Genomic DNA, 7,592 nt, shown 5'->3' on the forward strand with positions numbered 1-7,592 from the left:
GAGAATGTTGGAGGGGAGGGAGTGGGCATGGATTTGGTCAAAATACCTTATATGCATGTATGAAATTCTCAATAAAGTTTTTGTAAAAGCTAAAAAACAAACAAACAAAAAACCAAGCAAACAAAAGGATAAGTTGGGCCAGTTGAGATGGTTCAACAAGTAAAGGTGCTTGCCACCAAGGCTCGCAACCTGAGCTTGATCCCCAGGACCCGTGGTGGTAGAAGGAAAGAACTGTCTCTGGAAAGTTGTCCTCTGACTTACAGAAACACACACACACACACACACACACACACACACACACACTAAAAGGATAAATTTCCTGTGCCCTAAACACATGGTTATTTAGAACAATTTCAGGGAAGTATTAGATTTAGCTACTAAGGATAGTCTATATTTCACTAAGTTGGGCACTGGGCCGGTTCCTCCTAGCCAGACACTTGCTCCGTTCCTTCTTGAACTGCTCTTCCCTGTGCGCCTTCCTAGCTTTTAGAAGTGGATGCATCACCAGCTTTTGTCTTTGTAGCTTTTGGGGGCTCTGGAGATATATTACTGGCCACTTGGGTCTCCATTGTCTGGCCACCAGCCAGTCTTCCCTCTGGTCGGGGAGTCTACAGGCTGTGCATGCGTCATAGATACTGGCGATGTGCAGGATGCACAGGGTAACGGAAAACAAGCAAAGGTATAATTCGTGAGTGAGGGAGAGATGGTCCTTGTGTTCCCTGACATCACCTTCTTCCTTCTTCTGTCTGTCTGTCTGTGTCTCTAGCTCTCTCTCTCTCCCTTACACACACACACACACACACACACACACACACACACACACACACACACATACACACACCACATAAAAGTGCCTTTTACAGTACAAACAGCAGCTTAAGGAGTTAAATAACATTAAAGAAGGAAATCAGTCCCCCAGTGTTGTGCATCCTCCAGGGTCTGGCCACTTGTGAAGGTTCCCAGGTCTCCCAGGACTCATGTGTCCATGGTAAGTGCAATGAATTCATTGCTTCTCCCCAAAATGCAATGTTCTAACATCACCGTTAGCCTTTTAAAAAGCCAGCACCACCTGCCTTAGTTTTTAATCAAATGACCTGGTTTAGAACAAAACTGGCAATAGATTTAGGTTGTTTGTTGTTTGGTTTTTGTTGTTGTTGCTTTGTTTTTGTTTTTTGAGACAGGATCTCAGGCAGTCTAGGCTAGCTTTGAACTCACTATGTAGTTGAGTGACCTTGAACTCCTGATCCTCCTGCCTCCACTCCCAAGTGCAGAAATTTCAGGAGTTCACAACCTAATGGGCTGCAATAGACTTTTTTTTGTAAATCCTCTTTCCTCTTCAAATACTATGTTCTATCTTATTTTTGAAAAATTGGAGGTAAAGTGCATTAGCTTATGTTTAAAAGGTTTTCATGTTAAATATTAGCTCAGAGAGTAGCAGGCTACAGCCCATGGACCAAGTCCAGTCCATTTACTGTTTTTATAAAGCCCGCAAGTTTAAAAGGTTTTCTTCAAATGGCTGGGAGGGGATTGAAAGAAGATTTTGTGCCATGTACAAATTATATAAAATTCAAATTTCCATAACTATAAATAAAGTTTTATTGGAACACAGCCATGCACATGTCTATTATAGCATCTATGGGTTCTTTTGCACAATGTGGTCAACTTGGAATATTTGCAACAGAGACCATGTGTCCCACAAAACCTAAAATAGTGCTCACTGATCCTTTCCCGGAAAATCTTGCATATTAATAGATGAACCACGGAGCACAGTACCACAGAGCACGGACAATCCTAAAGCAAGAAAGAGAGAATGATTGCTCTGTCTTGATTTTACTCAAATTACAAAGAAACTCAGAAACTTGTAGCAAAAAACCTTGTCCATACCGGGCATGGTGGTGCACACCTTTAATCCCAGCACTCAGGAAACAGAGGCAGGCAGATCTCTGAGATAGAGGCCAGCCTGGTCTACATAGAGCGTTTTGGGTTAGCTGGGAGACCCTGTCACAAGGAAGAAAAAAAAAGAAAAAAGAAACAGAGAGAGGAGAGAGAGAGAGAGAGAGAGAGAGAGAGAGAGAGAGAGAGAACCATGTCCAATGTATTCAGAGATGTCTGAAAAGGTTTCTTCTTTGCTTTCTGTTAACTGCTAACCATTTTTTGTTGAAGCAGAAAAGGGTAGTGATCAGAGAGGAGGGGAATAGAGTATTGTCAGCTGAATATGTCTCCGCCTCTTCCAGTTCAGCACTGCCCTAATTGGGTAACATTGGTCTCTGTCCAACAAATTCATCTTTCAAGATTTCTCAAGTTAAGTGTGATTGGTGGCCCTACCTTAAATTTCAGCACTCATGAGGCAGAGGCAGGTGTTTCTCTGTGAGTTCGAGGCCAGCCTAGTCTACGTAGTAAGTTCCAGGCCAGTTGGGGCTAAGGGAGACCCTGCCCCCCTCCAAAACTATTTCTGTCTTCTCCTACCCTCATGCCCCTCACATGTCCTTCAGTTAGTGTAGGGAATAGCTGACCTGAGCTAAGCCATAGGGGAAAAGGGATTGTATACAGCGGTGGGTGGGTCCATGCGGAATGCTGGTGGGTGGGAGCCTCCATCTAGCTCTTCTAGAGCAGGTGCTCTACCACGGAGCTATACCACGGTCCTCCATCTTGACTCCGTCTGACTTCACTGGTGGTGAGAATTCTCTGAATCTTGACAGCATCTTCCTCTACTCCTTGATCTGGCTGTCCACTGCATCATAGGATCCCACCCAGTTGCTACTTTCTACACCAGCCACCGGTAGCACTTCCATGCCTCCTAGGAGCCTGGGGAGCAGATAGTTCCAGCCTAACCCCTTCTCACCTACCACCCCAGTGGCACCATGTTGATTACAGCAATTCTTGGGACAGGACATTTTCCCACTTTGTGCCTAGAAAAGCAAGAATCAAGGCTACTGCTCTGGGTCTACCGACCCACCCGGGTGTTTCTACAACATTCCCCTTCCAGAAGGAGTCAGGACACAAACCTCTGATTATTTTACTCCCATCTTCCTCTTCCATTGCAGACAGCACCTCCCTTATGAAACAGCTTCAGTTCTCTCTACATAGGGCATATGTGTCTAAATGCCGGGTCAGACTCCCCATGCATAAAAGGAGGCTTTAAATTCAGAAAATAAACATTTTTCTCTCTCCCTAAAGGCTGAGTTTTGAAACCATTATTTTAATATAGTGTCTACCAAGTCAGCTTGGAAAAAAATCAAAGTCCAGCATTGACCTTCTTATTTTGACAGACTGCCTCATGCTCCCCGCAGTTTATGGCTTAGTCTTGCTGGTGGAAGGTTGGGGGAACAGGAGTCCTGATTTATGAGTGTATGAAAAACATGTCAGTTCAATATTTCAAAATATTATTCCTGTAGCCTTTGATAAGTAAAAATCTTTTGTAAACATTTTTATTCTTAAAAAAGTATATACCGCAGAACTCTTGGATTCGCTGTCACCTTAGCCTGGAAGGACTGCTATAATGATTTGCAGAGGTGGGGTACACAACTTAACCCAAGACTAGATAGACAGATAGCCATCTTCAGCTTTTTATGGTGTTCTTCCTGTCTGGGTGCCTGTATCCAAACTCCCTCTTCCAAGAACACATTTTGTTAGCACCCGCCCTGAGAGCTTCACGTTATCTGCTATGACCCTATGAGGTCGCATTCTGTGGTGGTCAGGCCACCAACATACATCTTTTCTCCTGAGGGAGGGCAAAATTCAAACCATAAAAGTGTATCTGAGAGTACACAATGGTGTCTAATATTTAATACAGAGTTGATTACATTCTAAGAGTAAATATCTATTTGCTTAGAGTCAAAACAAAAACAAGAAGGCAAATACCTCTTCCACATACCCAGCTCTATATAATAGTACAGAGAAGGATACAGAGGCCTGACAGCCAGGGGCATCCTGCCCTCACCTACCCTAGGCTTCCTGAAGGGCAGTGTGATCAGGAGCATCAGGGAGTCTCTCCCAGTGTGGCTGGGGGCCACCTGGGAAACAGCCACTACTGGAACCCCCAACTTTTTCCCAAACAGATAGGAAGGGGACAGTAAGTATTGTGGTTTGAGTCTGAAGCATCCTCCATAAGCTCACATGTTTGAATAGTTGGTCCCCAGTTGCTGACACTGTTTGGAAGAATTGTGGAACCTTTAGGGTGTAGAGCCTTGCTGGAGGAAGCAGGGCGGGGTGCTTGAAGTTTCTGAAGATGGTCCCACTTTGTCTTCATTTTCTGCTCCTGATTTTGGGTGCAATGTGACCAGCCAGCCTCATATTGTAAACCAGAGTAACCCTTTAAATAACCCTTTCTTTCTTTCTTTCTCTTTTTTTTTTTTTTTTTTTTTTTTTTTTTTTTTTTTTAAGGTCTCATATAGGGATGTTGCATGTGTAATTTTTAACTAGGTTTTAGGACTAATACAATTCCCTCTGGTTTTTTATACTAGCTAGGCACTGTTTATGTCTCCTCTTTCCTTTCCCTGTCTTATCTTCCTCCCCTGCCCCTCCCATTTAAAGTGTCCCGATTGACCTTGAACTCACAGAGATCCGCCTGCCTCTGTCTCCTGAGTGCTGGGATTAAAGGTGTGAGCCACCATGCCTGGCAAATAACCCTTTCTTACATTGTTTCTTTTCGGGTATTTTATCACATCAAGAAAAGAGCCAGTAATACAGTAACTTCATTCAATCTCCTGCAGACAGATTGTCCCCATCAGACCTGTAGAAACAGAATCTCTAAGGAATTCAAGAGGCCCTACGACTCTAAGGGATTCCACTGACCACCATGGTCACCTAAGACAGAGTGTTCAGGTCACATCTGTTCCCTCTAGGACTGTTTGACCCTAATCCTACTTAAAATTTTTACCCATGGTAACTCCGAAGGAATAGAATGTCCTAGGACAGGATGATGATGGAGCTGACCCCATTTTCCAAAGATCAGTATTACAGAGGTTTCTCTAAAGTGATGGATGTATTATTTGGGGATTAGAGATGCTATGTCCTCTGAAAATCTACATGACCATTTTTTCTGACTGATAGCTTTCCCATAATCAAGAATTTTGTGAGAGGATTTTTAAAAATGTTTTAAATATAGCCCTGGGGGCTGGAGAGATGGTTGAGTGCTTAAGAGTCCTTGCTGCCCTTGGAGATGATCAGAATTCAGGTCCCAACACCTACATTGGGCAGCTCACAACCACCTGTAACTCCAGTTCCAGGGAATTCAACTCCCTTTTCTGGTCTCCAAGGGCACTGCACACACCAAGGTGCAGGCACCTACATATGCAAATAAGTAAATAAATGTAAATGCAACTCTGCCAACACTTAACCACTTTTGCAGTGTTTTCAGTTTCAACAATAACCAAGTTCTGCCTGACACTTTCTGCTGCATTCACCGCAGCTTTTTAAGAAAGCAGTGCTTGCAAAGAGGTGGGTAAGCCATTCACTCCCTTCTCTATCCATGCCCTGAGGACTTGCTCACAGCCTTAAGCTTATTGGCATCAAAATGTGCCTGCTTGTCTGTATGTGCACCGCATGTGTGCAGTGCCTTTGGAGGCCAGAAGAGGGAGTCAGATCCCCTGGAACTGTAGTTATACATGGTTCTGAGCACCCCGATGTAGGTGTTAGGAACCAAATTCTGATCCTCTGCAAGAGCAGCAAGCACTTTTAACCACTCAGCCATCTCTCCAGTCCCCAGAGCTGTATTTAAAACATTTGAAAAGCCTCTGAAAAATTGGTCAACAAGTTTTAAAGGGTAGAGTAACACTGTCTTAATCTAAAGACCAAGGCACAGCTGGTGAGATGAACTGTGAGCACAGTCACAGTCATCACAAGTGACAAACAGCCCAGCTCCACCAACAACATGCTTCCTGCTGAACCAGAAGCAGCCACAACTGGACTGGCTCCCCAAGCCAGAACCATGGCTTGATTACTATAATTACAGCACCAGATTAAAAGCTGCATATTCTACCGTAAATTTCCCTGATACAGAACAAGGAAGGGCCGGGTATCTCAGTTGGGAGAATGTTTGCCTAGCATGCATGAAGTCCTAAGTTTGATCTCCAGCACTATATAAACCACACATGGTGGGGGCTGAAGAGATGGCTCAGCAGTTAAGAACATTGGTTATTCTTGCAGAAGACCAGGGTTCAAATCCCAGCACCCATATGGCAGCTAACAACTGTCCATAACTCCAGTTCCAGGGGATCTGACAGCCTCTTCTGTCTTCTGAGGGCATTGCACGACACGGGTGCACTTACCTAAATGCACGCAATACATTCATACACATAAAATAAAAATAATAAATAAAATATTAAAACACACACACACACACACACACGGTGGCACACGCCTATAATTTCCAGTATTTGGGAGATGGTACAGGCGAAGCAAGAGTTTGAGATAGATTACTGACTGCGAAAGATTGGGGATGATGGAGGAGTATGGCTCTTTTGCTTTGGAGGGGGATTCTTTTTTGAGACAAGGTCTCCCTGTAGCCCCAGCTGTCCTGGAACTCACTATGTAGATCAGGCTGCCTCGAATTCACAGAGATCCACCTGCCTCTGCTTCCCAAGTGCTGGGATTAAAGGCATGCACCACACGCCCAGCTAGAAGTATGACTCTTAGAGGGTAGAAGAGAGAAGTCTTTAACTGTCAACTTGACAACCTAGAGTCAACCTGAGAAGGGAGTCTCAGTTGATGAACTGCTTAGATCAGACTGGCCTATGAATATGTCTGTGGGAGATTGTCTTGATTGTTAATTGATGCAGGAGGGCCCAGCCCACCGTAGGGGGTGCCATTCCCTGGGCAGGTGGCCCTGGGCTGTATAAGAAAGCTGGTTGAGCATGACCCTGAGAGCGAGCCAGCAAGCAGCATTCCTCCATGGTTTCTGCTTCAAGTTCTTCCTTGCATTCGTGCCTAACTTCTTTCAGCGATGAACTGTAACCAGAACAGAGGAGCACCCTCTCTCATACTGTGAGAGAGCAATTTCTTACGTGACGGTGGAATGACCTTGGCTCTTGACTACACGCTGTGACAAAATAGCTACATATCTACACTGTAGCTGTGTAGATGGCCTAGGGTTCATATTATATGGCACATGCAAGATGTGCCCATCAAAAGCACAGAAAGATGGGCACTGTGTGATTACAATTCTATGAGGTTTTAAAGTAGTCAAATCACACAGAAAGAATGACAGCAAGGGTTGGGGGAAGAAGGGCTTAGCCTTTTAGTAGGTACAGATTTAGATTTACAAGATAAAAGGCATTTTGGAGATGGAGTGCCAACCATGTGAATGCAGCGAACACCACTTGAACTGTATACTAAAACAGCAAGATGCACCATGGCTCAGTGGTTAAGACCACTGACTGATCTTACAGAGGAACCAGGTTTGGTTCCCAGCACCCACATGGTGGTTAATAACCATCCATAACTCCAGTTCCAGGAGATCCAATGCCCTCTTCTGAGCTCCTCAAGCATTGCACAACACAGATACACTTACATACATGTAGGCAATACACTCATATACATAAAACAAAAATAATAAATACAAATATTTTTAAAAATAGTAAGATGATAATGTG

This window comes from Nannospalax galili, unplaced genomic scaffold (assembly GCF_000622305.1).
Source record: "Nannospalax galili isolate Female #2095 unplaced genomic scaffold, S.galili_v1.0 scaffold915, whole genome shotgun sequence".
In the NCBI taxonomy this organism is placed as follows: domain Eukaryota; kingdom Metazoa; phylum Chordata; class Mammalia; order Rodentia; family Spalacidae; genus Nannospalax; species Nannospalax galili.